General features: G+C 44.8%; 1 protein-coding gene and 1 pseudogene across 7 annotated transcripts in view; both read right to left on the reverse strand.

Annotated features, from left to right (window-relative positions):
* LOC127663791 (uncharacterized) overlaps positions 1 to 19756 on the reverse strand; it is a 741437-nt gene that overhangs the window by 106819 nt on the left and 614862 nt on the right. The window lies entirely within an intron of this gene.
* On the reverse strand, positions 12100 to 13232 carry LOC127663827 (secreted frizzled-related protein 4-like; annotated as a pseudogene).

The following is a 19756-nucleotide window of genomic DNA, read 5'->3' on the forward strand; positions in this document are numbered from 1 at the left end:
GGGCACTCTAAACAGTCCCATGCTTCAAATTTCTCTGACCTCTCTCCATCTGTCACCAGCCATAAAGAACACTCTGCTTTTAGAGGAATGTAGTGAGATTGAGCCCAATCACATGGCCTCTCTTTTGATTATGTCAATGTCAAGTCACTATTATTTTTAATCACATCTTCAAAAATTCCTTTGACAATAACACAATATGATCATGGGTTAAAAATATGATAAAAATCCAAGACCTAAGTAAATGTGACTCTCATCAGATAAAAATTTGGGGCACTGATTTCCAGCTGGACATGCACAAAACCAAAACTAGAAGAGAGTCAACTCAAGGAGCAGGACATCTCAGCCTCAGCACTGTTGGCATATGTGTCCAGATACTGGGATGGATTCCTCCCCCAGAAGGTCCCTAACACTTCCTTATGTGCTCCATTATCATTATTTTGACATTCTTTTTTTAAATAATATTTATTTATTTTTTTAATGTGAGTACACTGTAGCTAACTTCAGACACACAAGAAGAGGGATCAGATATCCTTATAGATGGTTGTGAGTCCCCATGTGGTTGCTGGGAATTGACTCAGGACCTCTGGAAGAGCAGTCAGTGCTCTTAACCTCTGAGCCATCTCTCCAGTCCCTATTTTGAAATTATTTTCTTTTTTTAAAGATTTATTTATTTTATGTATGTGAGTACACTGTTGCTGTCTTCAGACACAGAGAAGAGGGCATCAGACCCCATTACAGATGATTGTGAGCCACCATGCAGTTGCTGGGAACTTAACTCAGGACCTTTGGAAGAGCAGTCAGTGCTCTTAACCACTGAGCCATCTCTCCAGCCCTGTATTTTGGAATTCTTAACACTCTGCTCACACAGCCATGTAAGAAAATACTTCTGTGTCAGAGATGAAAACAAGACTTGAAGGGATCGGTGAGCATCCCCTAAGGCCACTCATCTTCATGGGGATGGAAATAAGGCTATGTATCCATGGCCAACCATCCATGTCCCTAAAATCCTGCATGGGCTCCTGAGGCTGCCGTGTGATGTGTCACAAGCTGGGTCACCAGAGTGCATCTCACAGTTCTGAAGTGTGAGGAGGGTTTTGTTCCCTCAGAGTATTGCAGAGAAGCCTTCCCTTGCCTCCAGGATCTCCTTGTGGTTTTTGTCCACCCTTCCCATACTCTGACTTGTAGATGTCTCACTCCAGTCTCTCTGCTCATACATCCTATGGACACATCTGAGTCTTCAAATGGCCTTAATGAGGACTCCAGTCATGGGGTTGGGACCTGTCTCAGCAGCACTGCACAACCTCATCTCAAGTCCCTACATCTGCAAAGGCACTGTTTGCAAAGGAATCCACATGAGCATGAACTGTGGGGGGTGGGGGGCACTATTTGATCCACTGCAGTCATTGGGCCATACTGCCTCCTTCAAGGGATATGACTGCTGTGAGAAACTCTTTGGTCCAGGAAACCATCAAAAATCATCTTTTGATATGGCATGCAGATATATTACCATTTGGTTATTGATCAAACCAGCTCATAAAAAAGACAGTTGTCTTTTACCTGCTCAAACAGGAAGCAAAAATTCATCCTTAACTAATCTGTGCACCTTGCATATTCCATGCAAATATCTTTATAGAACTAAATATTGTTTATCAGGTTATATATAACAGAACAACATACCAAGAGGGCATCTCTGATAAGGTTATTCACATAGTAAATAGTTAAAAATAATCAATGTTTAACAATTTGAAAGAGTTAACTCAGAAACTTAAAAAGGGTCAGGGGCTGGGTTGCATTCCTCAGACCACAAAGGGGAAGGAGAAACCTAGGAGTGAGGATGCATTCCAAAGGACTGACCGGACTGACCATTGGCCATTTACCTCATCCCCTAGTGGACCAATCTGTTTAAGGATATTACTGTTCTACCACTCACATTGTGCCTAATGGAGTCTGCCCTGGGGTCTGTATACAAAGTCCTCAGTGTGGATGGTGGGGGTCACTCACTCTTCATATACAGAATGACCCTAGCATGCTAGTATTTTTAATAAAGTTTCTCATGCATTTTGCAGCGATTCCGTCTCCCCTTGGTTTACTCAGGGGTCCCAGGTAAGTTAAGACTGTTCAGTTTTAACAAATTCGGCATGCTGTATGTAGATAGATGGTTTTCAAAAGTGTCAGAGATCCACCAAATATGGCATTTAAGGTTATTTAATTATTAAAAGATCTCATGACTACTAGACCCGACTGTGCCTGACAGTGCCTGTTGGGTGTTTCATAAAAAAGAAAGAGAGAATGAGGAATATGTTTGGTAGAGGTGGAAGGGGCTGCCTCAGTGGAAAGGCAGAGAGAGGGGGGAGAAGGAGAGCTTTCTCCATGGGGGAACAATGATTGTCATCTCTCATGCTCATGGCTTTTCCCTACAGGAGAGAGATGATGCATCTACGAGCAAGAGGCACAACAAGTGTAGGAAGAGGAAGGGGACGCAGGCAGTGAAGACTACCGATTCACAGAGACAGCAAAATGGAGGCCCAGGAACACCTAGGACTCCCCACCCAGGGATGCGACTTCCAACCTCGGCTGCCAACTCTAGCTGACCAGCTCTTTAGATTCCCCACCACACACCCTCTCTTAAGACAGGTCTGATACCCTAAAGCTCTAAGAGAAGTTACCCAGCCCTCTCCTCCCCTGTCAATGTGGGAAAGCTAAGGGTGCCTGGCAAAAGGGTGGGACACAGCCTCCAAGAAGGCCAGTACTTTGGGAACAGATTGGGGGGAGAAACCAAAGCCTCCCACCAAAGCCTCCCTCTCCATTAGAGGTCTGGCTGAGGCTTGGTTGTTCTGCAAACACTATCCTCATGAGCATCCTGCCAGCCTTCCCTGCACTGCCAGCCAGAGTAGTTCTCACCCATGGAACTAGAAGGGTGTGAAATAAAGCCTTGAAATCCTCCCTGATTTCATGTCCAGCCTCTTATTTTATTATTAATGTATCAATAGTAATATATTCACCTATGTGTGCCTGTATATCTAGGCACATAATTACATTTATGTATCCACAGCATACGAAAGGATATAGAGAGTTACCTTAATATTCAAAAGTCAAACTGTATGAAAACACGGTCCTTCTTAGACCCAATTTTCCCATCTGTAAACAGAACTGGTGTACATTTAATTGACAGGGTTGGAGCAGTATTTTGGGATACAGTAAGTGTTGAATAAATGATAACTATGATCATCTCTCTAGTCCTTCCTATAATCAGTTATCTAATACTTGATACTGTGATCAGTTACTGAGCTCTCAGTAAGAGCTGCTCTTAGTAGCAGTGCTCACATGTGGACGGTTTTCTCTTCGCCAGGCTATGCCGAGGGACACTCCTATGTTAGTTCTCTTGTCTTACAGATAAGAAACTTAAGGCCCATGAGAGCAAAAGGATTTGTCTGCAGCTAGAGAGAAGCCCGGCTGGGAAGAACAGTGGGAAACAGAAATTGCCCAAAGCTCCAAGTCTAATGCTTGGAATTAGAATCCTGAGTCTTCAACCACCCTAAACCAGATGACCCTTTGTGGCTGTACAAGCCAGGCAGAGGCAGCAGAGACAGGAGTGGAGGCCAGGGAGAAGGACTCCCAGTCCTGCTGAGTGCCCCTTTCCCCCAGCCATCAATGTAAATAGCTCAGCAGAGCCCTCTGAGTTTCTTTGGAATTGGAAAGGGCTGCAGGCTCCAAGGAGCCCTGGGGCTGCCAGCCTTCACAGGATTGCTGCCTCTGGGGACCCTGAATTTGTAAACATTGCCCCAGAGGAAGACACAGGAATGGAGGAGACTCTGCCTTTGGCAAAGTTCCCCCAAAGAGGAGGCAGGGTCTTGCAGGAGGCCACGCCCAGTACCTAGTTACCAAAGACTCCAGTTCTGCTCCTGTTTTTGTTTAATGAATCTATAAAATGGGAATAATCAGCCCTACTTATATAACTCAAATAGTTCTCGAAAAAAAAACACCTGAGCAACTGGGACTTGTGATACAAATGCCTGTGGGCAACTCTTGATGATGCATCCACTGCTGAAGGTGCCATTTGAGTGACAGCATGGCTCCTGGGAGATATGACCAGCATTGAAACCTGTGATAGAGAAAGGAACCACTCCTGGTCCTACTCAGCCTGGTCCCATCTTATATCCCATGTATCCATACCAGTTAACAAATGCCTTCAGCAAAGAACTGAGTAATAAGTAGGAGAACAGATTCCAAAGTCACTTCTCCTATCCAGTCCCCTCCAAATGCAGTCCTCCACCACTTGAAACAAGGGCACCATGTTGTTATGCTTATGCATGATTTAGCAATAAAAATATATCTCACAAACCCAAAACACTCATATTTATTAAATTACCATATGCTTGGATATCTCTAATCCATACAGTAAATATTAAATCTCTCCTGTTGTAGGCAGCAAGAATAATTGGCAATAGATGTTCTAATTTTGCCCATACACAGTGAGAGCTGCCTCCCTCCAGCAAATGGAGAACACCTTAGCAAGGACATCTCTTCTAGGCCTGAGCTCAGGGCTAGGAATGAGGGTCATAGAGTCAGTTGCCCAACCTCTAAGGAAAGGCTAAGGACCCTAAAAACAATCTAGAAGTCCACACATTTGGTCCAGGCAGTTAATGAAAAATTGTGTTCTATGTCACAAATTCTGCCAACTTCTGGTTGATGTGACATTTCTAGACCTGGGGAAGGAAGATTCCCACAGCCAGGGTGGACTCACCTGTGCCCTACTCTTAGTGGTATCACGGGATCACAGGGTCATTCTAATTCCACAAGGGAGACCCTTAAAAGAAGCTAACCCTCCTGGGGGATGTTTCCTGGTTCTGAGAGGGCAGACGTCCAGGTTGGAAGGGACACTCTGAACCAGGGCCTGGATTCATAGATGTACAGGTTCGAAGTGTCTGCAGCCCTCCAGAACAACTCAAGAGAGGTGGGGGAAAGCCAGGATATAACTCACTGTATCCTGTTCCTTTCTTATTCCTAGTCTGCCACTGTGCCCCTCCCACCCCCCAAAGGCACATGAGCCCTGCAAGTGCCTCTCAATGGAGAACCTGAGATGGGGACTCCAGGTCACAGAGAAAATGTCACAACACTGCTAAGGGCCATAGGCAGAAAGGGCCAAGGATAATCATATACCAGGTACTCAAGATTCATCTGGAGTTGGGGGCCACCATCCTTTCCAGACTGGAAGGGTCAGCTGGCATGGTCGGGCAAGGCAAAGATTAGGGTTTCAAGGCAGGCCACAGAGAGTTAACATACAACCACAACGTGGACTCAGTATAAAATCTTACCACCAACGAAGTCCACTGCCCAGGTTTCATCCTGGAAATAACCCTATCCAGAGTCTGTTACCTCTTCCTTCCAAATGGAGCATCCAAGGCCCCTTTCAAGGCTTAACCCCAATCCTGGGGCTCTGAATTCTTTGCTGCAAAGCCTTTATACCCTGGTTCATATGTTAGCTAGGATTCTAGCTCTCACCGGCCTTTGTCAAGGCTGGGTCACCCACCCCACTCTTTAAAATAGAGAAGCCTAGAGAGCAGAGCCCCTCCCCACCCAGATGACTGGTTCACTCTGCAGAGTGTCTTTGAGGGAAAGGGTAAATAAAGGAAACTAAAAACCCACCAGACACCTGGAACCTTGAGGCAGTTCAGACTGATATACAAATGGCGGCTCAGTGTTCCAATCCAGAGTACATGGTCTTTGCTAGCACAGACAAGCCATCTCAAGAACATCTGACCCAGCAGTGCCACAGTCTCTACATCCATCTTCTTTCAACCATTCAAAGGATATATGATCCCAAGCCAACACAACCCTGTAGGCCTGGCCTAAGGAGGCAGCCTAGACAACATACCATTTTGGCCACCACCCTCCTGCGTTTGTGATGTCAGAATCTAGTTGGGTGTGGCTGCCTATGGACCATAAGTTTATGGTGTATTAAGAGCTACAGTAGCAAAAGAGACTGTCCTTCTGAAGAGAAAGGGAAAAGAAGGCAGGAAGGACTCTTTGGAGAAGCTAGGCTATGACCAGATGGAGATGAGGTCTACTCTTCTTCCCTGATGCCTTGCTGCTGATTTCCTCCTTGTATTAACAAGGTAGCCAAGCAGGTAGAGTCTCTTCTACCCATAGCTCTGGATGGGCACAGCCACCACTCCAAATGATACCACAAGAATTAGAGCCACAAGAAAACAAAATCTTGTTTGTCTAAAAGCTCAGCACAGAGAGTTCACTCTCAGAGGACAGCTACTTTAGAAGAGCCTGAGAAGATGCCATCTCTCCATGCTAATAATCTGTTTAGCGGCACCCCATCACCCAGAGCTCCAGGCTGACAGGCAATGCCCCCTCCTACCCTGTATCTCTAGAAACATAAATCTGAAGGATACTTTTCCAGGCCACACCAGGGCTGGACCCTCCCCTGCCCTGTGTTCCTCTTTCTTTAGGCCCCACCTCTTCCAGCAGACCTTGGGTTGGGGACCTGAGGTATGTGTTGGGCAGACCAGAATTCAGTGCTAGGATCAGAAAGTAGGCTTGGGAAAGCCACTTTCCCCCCTTATTCTTCCATTTCTTAAAGGGAAAGACAGGGACAAGGGCATGTTCTTCCCAGGATGAACAGGATTCCTCTCCCTCCATGAGACTCCTTCCCTCTGGAATGGGAGTCTGAGCCCTTCCTTCAGTTTAGCCAGTACCAGACACAGGCATAACAGGACATTGGGGGGAAGATGGGGTGAGGAAGGTTCATCCAACCCCTGACCTCTGACCTTTCCCACCACTTACTCTTTGATGTTAGATGGGTTTAGGAGAGAGTCCTGATGGCCTGCTAGAGTCTAATCCCTGGTGAGGGACTTGAAATCTCCCTGTTTAGATCACCACAGGCCCTCTCCTGGAATCCTCCTAGCCTGAAAGGAACAAGAGGCCAACTGTGTCCCCTCCTCCCACCAGTGTCTCCAGGAACAACTAATCCTACTCTTCCTTATAGAATCTCTTCCCCAAACCTCATTTTGAGAGGTGTGACACTTCTTCATGACCATGAAGAACCTATCTGATTGTGACCAATCCTGCCTCCCTGAGTGTTCCCAGGGATATACACATCCTTGGAGCAGAGACCAAGGCAGACACACAGCTCACTGACCCCCAAACTCTCCAACCCTTGGCACATCCAATCAAATCACCTGAAAATCTCCATGCCCAGCTCCAGAGTACAGGCCACTAAGCTCTTTACATCCATGCCTACAACCCAGGGGCCCCCAGATCCAAGTCCAAGCTTCCCTGAGACAATATGCTTCCAGGCCTTGCTCTCAGGACAGACGCTGGCCTGCAAGTGTGTAGGGGCTCTTCCCTTGTCCTCCTCTTCCCTCCCCTTGCCCCCTGGCTGTCTATCTAGTCATCCTTGACCAGCCTAGAGGTGGTCAGGAGAGAAAGGCAGAGCTAAGATATGGGATAGGCTTGTCTCCAGGAGTCAGGGATACCTTCCAGGGCTGTCCATCTCCCTCAAAGGGTAAGCTGCAAGAACACAAGCCGTCTGCCTTAAACCAAGAGAGCTGGTGGGCTTTGGAGAGAGCCTGGCTGCAATTCCTTCAGGCTTCCTAGTCTTGAGGCAATGACTGGAGGAGTAAAGGAGAGAGAGAGGGAGGGGGATTCAGAGAGGGCAGTGACCACAGCACACTGGGTTCCTTCTTGCTCTAGTCTGTCCCCAAGGCAAAGAGCTACCCTAAATGTCTCCCTGGGAGCCTGGCCACCATCCTACCCAATCCTGGGGCTCCCAAGGGATGAGAGCACAGGGGCAAAAACCAATGAGCTTCCCTCTGAACATCCCAGGCTATCCACACCCTCCTCCTTCCCCAGGGCAGAGTCAGAGGGGTGTGGTCACCTGGCTGCAGACTGAGAGAAAGCCAAGCAGACTCCTGGTGCCCAAGCTCTTCCTTTTGCTCCTTCACAGGCCTCTGGCCAGGTCCCTACCAAAGAAACACTAGAAGAAAGGAGCAGGCCTCTACACCAGGTCCTACTCAGACGGGGAAAACCAGCCAAACACCACGCAGAGTTCAATTTTTGAGAAAAAAAAAAAAGAAGAAGACAAAGAAACAAAACAAAACAAAAAAACAAAAACGGAACCGCAGAATTGTGAAAGAAATCCCTTCCCCGAAGCCAGGCCCTCTTCTCTCTTCTCCCTCCAACAGCCTGATTCGGAATTATCCTGGGCAGTTATGGAAGTCCAAGCCAGGAAAGGGTCTGTAGGCGCCCAGATGCAGATGAGGGTGGGAAAGAGGTGGGGGATGTCTCAGAAATGCACAAAAAGGGGTTGGAGAAGGAGGCAGGGTTGGGGGTAGGAAAAGCAAAGAGGTAGGCGTCCATGATGGCCTGAACAGGTCCAAAGTCTCCTAGGGAGAAGCCAGGATCCAACTTGTTTACTTATTGGCATGTTTTGCTGCCTCCAAAAGGAAACAGTTAAAAACAAGAAATCTGGGTTGGTTCCCAAGCAGTCCCTATCTGTCACCTTGTCTCCTCAGGCAAGCATTGCCTCTGCTGGCCTCTATCTGCCACCACCAGTCAGGAAACCTCCACTTTATTCCACTTGAGCCTAGCCAAACTGTTGCTCTTTAGTGGGGGGCAAAGAAACCAATTCGCACCCTGGAAAAGAGCCTGGAGAGGGTGGGGGCGGGGAAAGGAGCTGGGCCCCAGGTTCCCCAGCATCATCGGATTGCACCTGGCTGGGGCTGGAGTCACCTGGAACACACAGCTCTGCAGCATCTCCCTAGCCAGGGCGAGCCTGATGCACTGGGTGGGCTGTGAACAGAGGCGAGCTGGGGAGCACAGGGCTGGTTCAAGGGCAGGGGGTGGGGGTGGGGGCAAGAGGGAGATGCAGAGCTGGGGTGGGGCGGGGCAGGCTGGGCAGCGGCCACCTGACTTCCATGGAAGTGATATTCCTTGAGATGTCCATGACATTGATGCTGGCGTTCCCATTGCTGTTCCCTGAATCCTGCCCTTCCAGGAGAGGGAAGAGGTTCTCATCCTCTGGCAGCCAGCAATTGATCTCAGTCTTGCTGCAGACACAATCTGCAGCGCAAGACAGCAGGGAGCCCACACAGTCCAGGCAGACTCTTCCAAGCAAGAAAATTCGCCAGAAACTACACTTGGCTGGCAAAGAGAGAAGTCCACCTCTGATCTCTAGTTCTAAAAAAGAGGAGGAGGAGGAAGAGGAGGAGGAGGAGGAGGAGGAAGAGGAGAGAGAGAGAGAGAGAGAGAGAGAGAGAGAGAGAGAGAGAGAGAGGTGGGGTGGGGGGAGTGGGGAGTGGGGAGAACAGGGTGGGGGGTAAGGAAACAAAGACAGCGAAGGAGGGGGGAAGGGGAACGGGGCCTCTCTTTGAAATGCCTAATGATCAGATGCAAAATCCTTCAGCACAGGAAACCATCCCGGCCACCTCAACTGCTGCCCCACTGGGTGGGAGCCTTGGGTCCCTCTTGTGGTGTGTTCTGCCAGGTGTGGTGGCCAGGTTGTCGCTCGCCTGCTTGCGGGGTCCAGGAGCTCTGAAAAGGAGGCAAGCCCTCCTACTCCGAGTCCGAGGCTTTGCAGAGTTGCAGCAACAGACGGTGGGGAAGCAAAAATAATAATAATAAAAAGAAAAAAGATGGTGCTAAAGTCACCAAGTCCCAACTCCTGGGCAGAACTAAAATGGACAACCTGCAACACACAGTCGTATACACTCATGTGCACAGGCACGGAGCTGGAGGAAGAAGAGAAGGAAGATGCAGTCAGAGCTGCAGCAGCTGCCTTAATTGGCTAGCTATGCGCCTGCAGAAATGTACAAGTGCTCCAAGCCTTAGGAAACACGCAGATTATTGGAGCATCTTCCTTGGCTCCCTCCCTCCCTCCTCCCCTCCCTCCTCCCCTGCCTCCTCCCTTTCCTCCTCGCGACCTCCTCCCTCCCACCTCCCCCCCCCCCCTGCACAGGCTGGGAGTGGCAGGAGAGCAGAATCTCACCCACCCTCCCCTCTCCTCACCCCTCTCTCTCCGCCCTTCTTCTCCCTCCTGCTTCCCCACCCACCCACCCACTCGCCAGCTCTTGGCTTTCACTGTTCTGCCACCCACAGCCGCTGCCCGCCCACTCGCTGCAGTTGAGGGGAAAAACAGAGGGAAAGGAAAAGTTGCAGTTGGGATTCAGAGGGTCGGCCTCAGGGAGGGAGAGTTGGCAAGCTGGCTGAGCAAGGGGAATTGCTCTCTCCCTTCCACTTCCTGGCCTGGTGCTGCCCGGTTTTGCTGCAAACTCCTCCACGGGAGGAAGCGAAATGAGTGTGGCTGAGGTGACTGGGGTGCTCCCCAGCCTGGGTGAGGGGCTCGGGCTCGCAGACAGTGACGGGGAACAGGAGCACACAGGAACCCCAGCGAGGCAGCCAGGGATGCAGGCTGCAGACATGCAGACCTAGATCTGAATGACACTCATCTGGGTAATCAAGAGTCCAGGAGCCGAGCTCGGCTTGGGAGGGGACTGCAGGGCGGGGTGCACTGAGTGCCCCCAAGTCTATTGCTCCTTCTTGGTGGTGCGTTTTGGGTTCAGCCTTGGGCAAGCAGGGAGTAGAAAGGGAGAGAGAGAGGGAAGGAGCGCCTGCAGGACTGCTCTGGAGAACCGAGGTGACCCAGGGCGAGCCTTGCAAGCTAAAGAAATGGCCGGCCAGGAAATTGAGACCTGAAGGGCATTTTTTGACAAGCACTGCACCAGCACCTTTGAGGCCAGCTTCTTGGGCTCAGCCCTCAGGTGTGCTGAGCTGGCAGCCTGGTGAGGGGGCGGGCAAACTGCTCTCTCCCAATGATTTGGGGGCCACAGAACTTCCTCTTTCCATCCCCCACAAACACCCTTCCTGGTAGGGGCTCAAAACAGGTGCAGCCTTCCAGGCAAGTTTAAACCTGGTTGGGAGAGAAGTATGTCCCCCCACACAGATTTTTGCCTTGATAGGATTGTTTTAAAAATAAAATGCAAATGTAAATATGCGAAATGCGAGCTTTTTCCTGAGAAAACCCGAGATTTTGCTGTGAGAAAGGAGAAGAAAGGATTAGGGGAGTCCCAGCAGGCAGACACCCTAAGCATTCTCATGAAGAAGAAGGCAGCTCTCTCCTCCCCTAGCTTGGGAAGGGCAGGCAAGGGAGGAAAATACATTGAATTCAACAGCATCCAGGATCTGAAAGGATTCTCCCTGCCCCACCGCACCCCGTGGATTCCAATGCAGGTCATGCAACTTGTAGGCAAGATGGGGGAAGGGGTGTTGCGGTGCCACCAGCCTGCCCCTAGTGCCACCAACAGACGGACCCGATGTCTCCCCATAACACTTATTGCTGGGAGTAAAACTTGGGTGAAAGGAGGAAAAGAAAAGAACAGGCCTAAAAAAGGCAGTTTCCTGACTTCTTCTTCTTCTGTTTTATTATTATCCAAGATGGCTCTTTATTGCTTTAGTCATAGAGGAAGAAAGAATACCGTTTGTGGGGCGGCCCCTGGGTAACTGGTGAGGAGCATCTCCAGGATGGTGTGGTAGCCAGGTGACAAGAACATAGACCTTGACAGTCTGCCCCTCTTTACTTGTCATTTTTAGCTTTCTTTTCAAAGTTTCTAGGTAAAGACAGAATTGAAAGTCTGACAAACACACATCACCATTTCCCACATCCCATAGCTCTAAAATCTTCAAAGCCACACTCATCTGAAAAACCTTCCTACGGACCACACACATGAAGATCTTTTAAGTACCATTCCTCCTGCCTTTGTCAAAAACATGTTTTCAATAACATTTAATATATCACTAACTTCCTAACAGAAGTTAAAGGATATTCAATATTTTTGTCAAAAACGTTTTGTTTGACATAGCATGTGAACTTTACAATGTACATACATTATAGGTCAAATTCCCAAAACTGAAGGTCACACAGTATGCACACAGAGCACTGAATGCAGGCGCCCTTCCCCAACTTTCGCTCTTCTACTTTCCATACCAGGAAACCAACAAATAACAGGGCTCTGTGACTTAATGTGAAACACTGAAGCCATCACTAAGAGAAATGCTGCAAGATGTGTCTATAAAAAGAACCCCAGAGCGTCCTTAAGGCAAGTGGTGGGTGGCGTTCTGTAGGCTGTTCCAGGCAGCACCACCTTCTCCTTCAAGGGTGGCTCCATCTTGGAAAGTAATTAGCTTGCACCTTTTTCGGGTTTGACTTTTAGGTTCACTTCTCGCTTTGATGTTCTTCTTAGAACTGGCAGGTTTGGGAGCAGGTGACCCTCCCTTTGGCTTTGGGGGGTTACTGTGACTAGGGCAGCTGGCTGTTTGCTGCTTGTCCTGAATTGTTCTCTGCTGTTCCCGAAGTCTCTCTTCCCACTGTATGGACCTTCTACTGAGTTGATCTCCCCATTTCTCAACTAAACAATTTTCAAGAAGCATCATTCTTGAATGCCACTCATAACACATCATTAGGACATCTTGATGGGGCAGGATGTGTAGACACTGGCAGGAGGAATTAGTGAGGAGAAGGACTTGCATTCGAGGGATATAGGTGAGGAGGACTTAAAGATCTCTTTCACATCTACCACAGTTGTGACCCCATTGCAACCACTCCTCTGGATGGCTTTTATTTTGGCATGAATAACATAGCTGTACTTTTTGCTCAGGTTTGTTGCCAAGGTTGGCTTCACCTTCTTGCACTTGCACTGATCAGGGCTCAGATGTTTACAGTCCGCATCAAAGGATCTTTCTTGCACCACCATATCTGGTATGATGTCTATCCACTTTACATCTTCCGGAAGGTCAGCGACTATTGCCTTGGGAGAGATGCACACTCCAGGGTCATAGAGCGGCAGCTCACCGCAGGCCAGGCTCTCTGGCCAGCTGTGGTTATACATCTTCATGAGGGGCTCACAGTCGTCACATGCTCGCTGGCACACAGACTTGCAGGGCTCGGCGGGATCCTGCAGGATCTCCAGGGTACAGATTTGTGCATACATGGCACAAAGGAAGAAGTGCAGCATGGAGCTGCAGTTCAGGTCCACTAGCTCCTCATACTGCTAGATAGCAAGGATGGCGTTCTCCTGAGTGCTGTGGTGCAGGTGGTTGGGCATCCAGGTGACCTTCCAGGGCTTGTGCCTGCACATGGGGATGCACACAGCCTCGCATGGCTCTCCCCGAGCTCCCAGAGCCAGGCACAGCCACAGGCATGAAGCCACCACGGCGGAGAAGATCATGGCACTGTCCTCCTGGGCTGCAGTCCCTGCTGGGAGGACCTTTGTCTTCCAGCCCCGCTGCTCTCCTTATCTCTACCTAGGGCCAGTGGAGTGAGCTTTCCTGCTGGAGCTCCAGTCCGCACTGTTGGGGAGTTCTGGGGCTTTGGCTGTAGATGCCCCCTGGGCACACCAGCGCCAGCAGCGCCAGCACTCAGCACCGACCCTCATGGGAAGCTCCAGTCTTGGGCCTGGCAGCTCAGAGTGCTGTGGGCAATGGCCACTGTAGAACCCTATTTATCCAGACTCATCCCCTGACAGGAGCTCAGCATCCTTGGCAGCAGCAAGAACAGAGCAGGCTCCCACTCCGCTGCCCCACCCCCAGTGCTCCTGCAGAAGCAATGACTTCATCTCCTCCACTCCACAGCCAAGGGCTATAGTTTTGTATTTCCCCCAAAGTCTCTCCTTTTTTTTTTTTTTTTTTTTTTTTGTTTTAGTCTTCGAGTCTTTTTTCTTCAGATCAAGAAAAGCAGCATCTTGCTTTCAGTCATTTGGGAAGCTGGATACTAACCTGTGCAAGGGGAGACTTTGCTAAGTCTGCCTTAAAGTTTCCCTAAGTACAGAGTTGGATCAACCTGATCTTTTTTTTTTCAGTTTTGAACACCTTTTATGAATATAATGGAAGTTCTTTTGCACTAATGACTGAACACGTACTTTTCACCGAGATGCAGATGGCCATTTATCTCCCAGTGGTTAACCAACAGTGTCCAGTGACATCACAATGACAAACAAGAGAGCACCTCATCTTTTCATTGAACTATGTAGAGGGTCCTGACACCTAATGTCCCAGAGCACACTGGAAAAACATGTAGATTCAAGTCCCAACCAGCTCTACAAGTTTGTCTATGCTATCTTTGTGTATCAATTTTCTGATGCATACAATGAATATAATTATAATTCCAACTTCATAAAGATGTCTGAAAGGTTAAGTAACATATTTTTACAATACATAGAAGAGTATAACACATAAAGAATACCAATTTACCATTTATTAATTAAGCAATTTAAAATGCATCTCATTCAAATAAGGCAATGAGGAAGTTAAAGATACTAAACATTTTGAGAAGTGTTTTACTTAAGAAGCATATAATTATTCATTTTTAAAAATAAATATTATATATATATATATATATAATATATATATATATATATATATATATATATATATATATAGTGTGTGTGTGTGTGTGTGAGATTTTGTATGCACAATGTGTATACACATGCTCATACAGGCCAGAGGTCTTTGAAAGCCCTGAAACTGGATTTACAGATAGTTGTAAGCCCCTTCATGTGGTTGCTGGGAACTAATCCAGATCTTCACCAAGAGGAGCTAAGCTCCTAACTACTAAGACATTTCTCTAGCTGACGCTCTCTCTCCCTATCTCTCATCTATCATCTATCTATCACCTAGTTATCTATTGTCTACCTATCATCTACCTAAATATCATCTAAATATCTGTCTATGTATGTATGAATACATATTACTTATGTGTCTAACAGCTATCATCTACTATCTACCAGTATTTCTATTATGTATTGATAATAGATATTTTATCATTTATATATCATCTATTATCTATCATCAATAAGTAGATATTGATAAATAGACATACACAAGTATATTCTTTTTTACTTAGTTATTATTTCAATATATTTTAAATTAAATACAATTGTATTACTCACTCTTTTCCTTTTCTTCCTTCCAGCTTCTCTTATGTTCCCTCCATCCAACCCTTCTTATCTCCTCATAAATTGATAGCATGCTTTCTTTGATTATTTCTGCATATTTATGCACAAATACAGACAGATATAAACACAAGATTCTGAGTATAGTTGGTTGCTTATGTATATATATTTATAGGTATATGATTTCAGGAATGACCACTTTGTTCTGGATATCCATTTAGGGGTCTCACTCCTAGGAGAGGTTAATTATCCCTCCGTCAGAAGTCATGAATTCCCTGTAGCTGTCTATGGTTTGGACCTCAAGACATCTGTCCTTCTTCCACATTATCATATTTAGTGATATTATCTTCTTTATGGAGTCATTGTCATAAAAGACGGTTTCACAGCAAATGTCTTGCTATTGTGGCTTTTCAAACCTTTGTGTCTTCTGTAATGATGCCCAAGTGATAGATACAGGAGCTGAGATGTACACTTAGCCGTTTGTGTCTGGCTTCCTCCTGATACATTGATCTCTGCACCACGTGCAGTTCCAGTTCTGTTTTGCTGTGATGGTGTCCTTCGGTTGTAATAAGAAGCTTCTTCAATGAGGGATGATAACTATACTTATCCAGCAAAGGTGTGCTGCAGTGTGTGAGTGTGTATGTGTGTCTGTGTGTGTCTATGTGTGTGTATGCGTGTGTATGTATGTGTGTGCCTAAATACATAAATATAATCTGCTCAGTCTATTTGCTTCTTGTACATGTATGTTTTCAGAACTGTATGTTTTCATGTGGTATTGGATAACAAACTGGAATGCTCTTCCTTAAGGAATGTGATTTTTCTCAAAGAAAAAGAGGTTAAGAAGTTGAAAGAGGGTAAGGTACAAGGGAGCATTTGGAGGGAGGATAGGGAAGTGATAGTGATGCAATTATATAATCTCAAAAATAAAAACATCATTAAAATTCTTTGCCAACATTACATCTGACAGAATAAGTCAAACAGCAGAATTAAAAATTAGTTATGGAACTGAACTATAGATGTTTTCAAAAGAAACACAATGGTCTAATGTGAAGTAAATGTAAAGAAAAATTGCATGGGCATTTCTTGTCACCACACTAAGGGGATGGAAGGCAGGCAGCAGAGTCTGAGATGTGGGATGGGATGAGGGGATTGAGTGGTTAAGGCAATGGACCAGATTTGCATTTTTAAATTACGTCCTTTCAATCCATTTTACTTGTTGGTTTGCTTGTTTGTTACTGCGTGAGTGTGTGTGTGTGTGTGTGTGTGTGTGTGTGTGTGTGTGTGTGTGTGGTGTACATACCATTGTCCACACAGGAAAGTTGGGGGACAACTTTCAGGAGTTGGCTTTCTCCTGCTTCACTCTAGGCTCTAGGGATTGAACTCGGGTTGTCAGACTTGCATGAAAATGTTTTTCCAGGCCGAGCCCTCTCAGGGACCTGGAAAATCATTTTTTAAAAACAAAACAAAGCAACATTCATTGAAGAAAGAAATTTGTATTGTTATAAACATTTTGTTTTGGCAACATAAATTTTGATAAAGATTTTCTCCCAAAACAAATTCTAGAAAGAAATTAAATTGTATTTTACTTTTCTAATAGTCAAGGGTAATGAAATTATTGAGGGCTCAGAAATACTTTATGTCAATATTTCTAAATAATATGTATTAAAATTATTTTATTGCTATGGTTTTGTTTTTCAGGAATATGCAAGTTTATATATAAAAAGGTGGGCATCTATATCCACATACAAAAGTCTTTTTTACTAATTTTCATTTTAATAATGGGAAGAAGAGGAGCTATAACCCCAACAAACCATGATATTCAAGGTCTATGTAAGCTAACTCTGTATGTAATAGAAAAAGAGGCCATGCTTTTAAATATTACCAAATTAAAAGCTAACTAAATGTGTGTAACATTTCCAAGATTTTATGTTTTTATCATGACAATTGCTTGGTTCCTACTGATTTTTGTCAGGCATTGACTGCTTTGTGAAATCAATATTGCTTTGTGTTTCAAAAGTGAAAGGCACGCAAGGACGCAGAGGTATTAAACACAAGTGGATTGAATAGTTATTTGTGAGGGGTTGCTAACGATTACTATTTTTATTTTAATACTAAAAATTACTATTTTATTTTAATGTCATTACTATTTTATTTTAATGTCATAACAGCACTCAAGATTACCTTTCACTTCTAATCATACCATTTACATGGAAGTGGGAAAATGCTTCTGAAGTGGCCAAATGCTGTTTGCTGAATGGATCATGGTAACACTAGAAATTACCCTAGAGGAAAAATAATCAGATTCCCTGCCAGGCTCTTGAGAAAGGTTAATGTCTGTTCATTGAAATAAAGGAAAGCAAAAAAACAAGATCCATAAAGCACACATTTATGAAGGTAGGAAAAAAAATATTGGCCATAAGATCTGATCTTATTACTTAACAGTTCAGAACTTGACACCATGATTCTGATTGGCTACTGTCAGTGGTGGCAGTTTTGGGTTTTTGTGTGTTTCATTGTGTTATTTGTATGTTTGTTGGTTGGTTGGTTGTGCATTAATTAGTAATATTGTAGGCAAATATGTCTACCATAGGAAAAAATACTAAGTTCCAACACATCTGTCAATCACTATGTTGTGATAGTTATGACATGGTTTGAGACTGATGTAATATCATCATTATCACTTTACAGAAGAGAGTGATGAAACAGAGTTTGCAAAATTTGCCCATATCTGAAAAGGAAGAAAGCAAGAAAGATTTCTTGGAGGAGCCCATTTAGCCCTAGGGGAAGGCAATGTGGCACTGCCATTACAAACTCTAAGCAACTCTGTTAGAGACGGTGCATCCCTGTAGCGTGGTCTAGAGATCTTCATACAAGCCTAAGCTACTTTGTTAGCACACAACTCTCAAGTCTTTGCTCAACTGAACAATACTTAGGTGGGGAGTCTGAGATTTAAATAATAGAACCAACTCAGAATTCCACAGGGATGCTCATCACTATTTACTGACCTAAGCATGATGAAGCTAAGCCCCTGGGATCTTATGTGGCTGAATAGTTCAGGATGTCAAATAAATTCAGGCAACTTCTTTCCATGTGGGAACACACAAGAGCAGCAGCAGCAGCAGCAGCAGCAGCAGCAATAACAACAAACCTCTAGTTTTCTTTGTAGATTCATTCCTTGCAGCGGGCTCATGAAAGCCTCCTTGTTTCTATAACAGCAAGCACCTGTCCTTTACACATGTTCTGCAACAACAATGCTTGTGCCAAGTGGCTTATGAATGCATAGTTCTAATAAGTGCTCACAGCATGAGTGGTGTGGAATATTTGTCATGTAAGTGACTCTCAGAAAAATTTCTTGGTAGGCAGCATTTAATGACAGATAATCTTGACCCTCTGTAACCAGAGGGTTAAATTAGCTATTTCCTCAGGCACATCAGAAGTAGTCATGGTGACTCTCCAATCTGCATGCCTGAAGATGAAGCAGGGATGGTAATTATGTATTTTCCAAAATTTGCTACCTTCTGCTTAATTATAAATATAAACCATAAAAAATAAATAGTTCAGTTGTTGAGCAATTCTTTCTAAAAATTAGCTTTGTGGAAAAGGTATTTGTTATTCAATACCAAATTGCCAGCTCTGAAAATTTACAGAGACACAACATTATACAGACTGAAATAGTTGTGTGTGTGTGTGTGTATACAATAAAATTGTTCAGTCTATACAATATTAGCAATATATATGCACATAAATAAATATACAGAGCTTTATGTAACAATGATTAAAGACAAAAAGAGGACATATATTTGAAATAGAGCAGGGAAAAAGATGTAATATAAAGATATACCGCATTTTATGGCTTCTATGGCTATTAACCCAAACTAAATCCACAGAAAGCCGGTTTCTACTTGTATCTTCTCAGCTATAGTTTAAAATTTAGGCATTGCCTCAGATGTATCATTGAGGGCATGGGATTTTTTTTGTAGGTAAGTCTTCATAGTTGGTATTTAAATCATGATGAGCATGTGCTCAAAACAGAGTATGAGTCCCTTGCATTCTCAATAGAATTGAGTTTCTTATCTAAAAGATAAACTGAAGCCCCTTAATTTGGAGGAAATTTAATTGAAAAAAAATCAAATTGTTTTTGTCATGTACTGGATTGTGTAAAACGATTTTGCTCTATGAAAATTATTTTAGATCTCTTGTAAAAGTGTAGAAAACCAACTAACGCCACCCTCTTTCAATCATCAAAGTGTTTTCATTTGCCATTTTTGATGTCTGACTTTCCTCCCCAACATTCATTCAATTTTGAAAATTTGCAATTTTGATATCTTCCTTCTCTTAGGTCACACTTAAGCCTATTATTTATAGGAGTGTACACAGATACGATCTGATGAATGATAATCTTCAGCCATGACAAAGGAAATGCAAATATTAATATGTGTTTGGCTACTCAGTTTTATAACTCTATATAGCCTCCTCTTAGACTGTTTTTTTAAATCTCTTACCATATTGTCTGAGCACATGATGCTCATCTAATACAGTCTAATATAAAATACAGTGGATTTCTTCTCAATACTCCTGCTGATTGATTCAGGATCCTGGCTTTGTCTATTACATCAGATTTCTTTGATAATTCATCAGAAGAGATATAAAGTATTACTTTCATTCATCAAATATGTATTGGTAGCAGATGATATTCATTAAGCCTTAAGGGTGTTTTAAAAAGCATAGATAAATAAAATGCATTCCACTTTGTGCTGAAGAATATGTACATGCAGTAAAATGTCATAATATTTCAAGTCTGT

This window comes from Apodemus sylvaticus, chromosome 13 (genome assembly GCF_947179515.1).
Source record: "Apodemus sylvaticus chromosome 13, mApoSyl1.1, whole genome shotgun sequence".
In the NCBI taxonomy this organism is placed as follows: Eukaryota; Metazoa; Chordata; class Mammalia; order Rodentia; family Muridae; genus Apodemus; species Apodemus sylvaticus.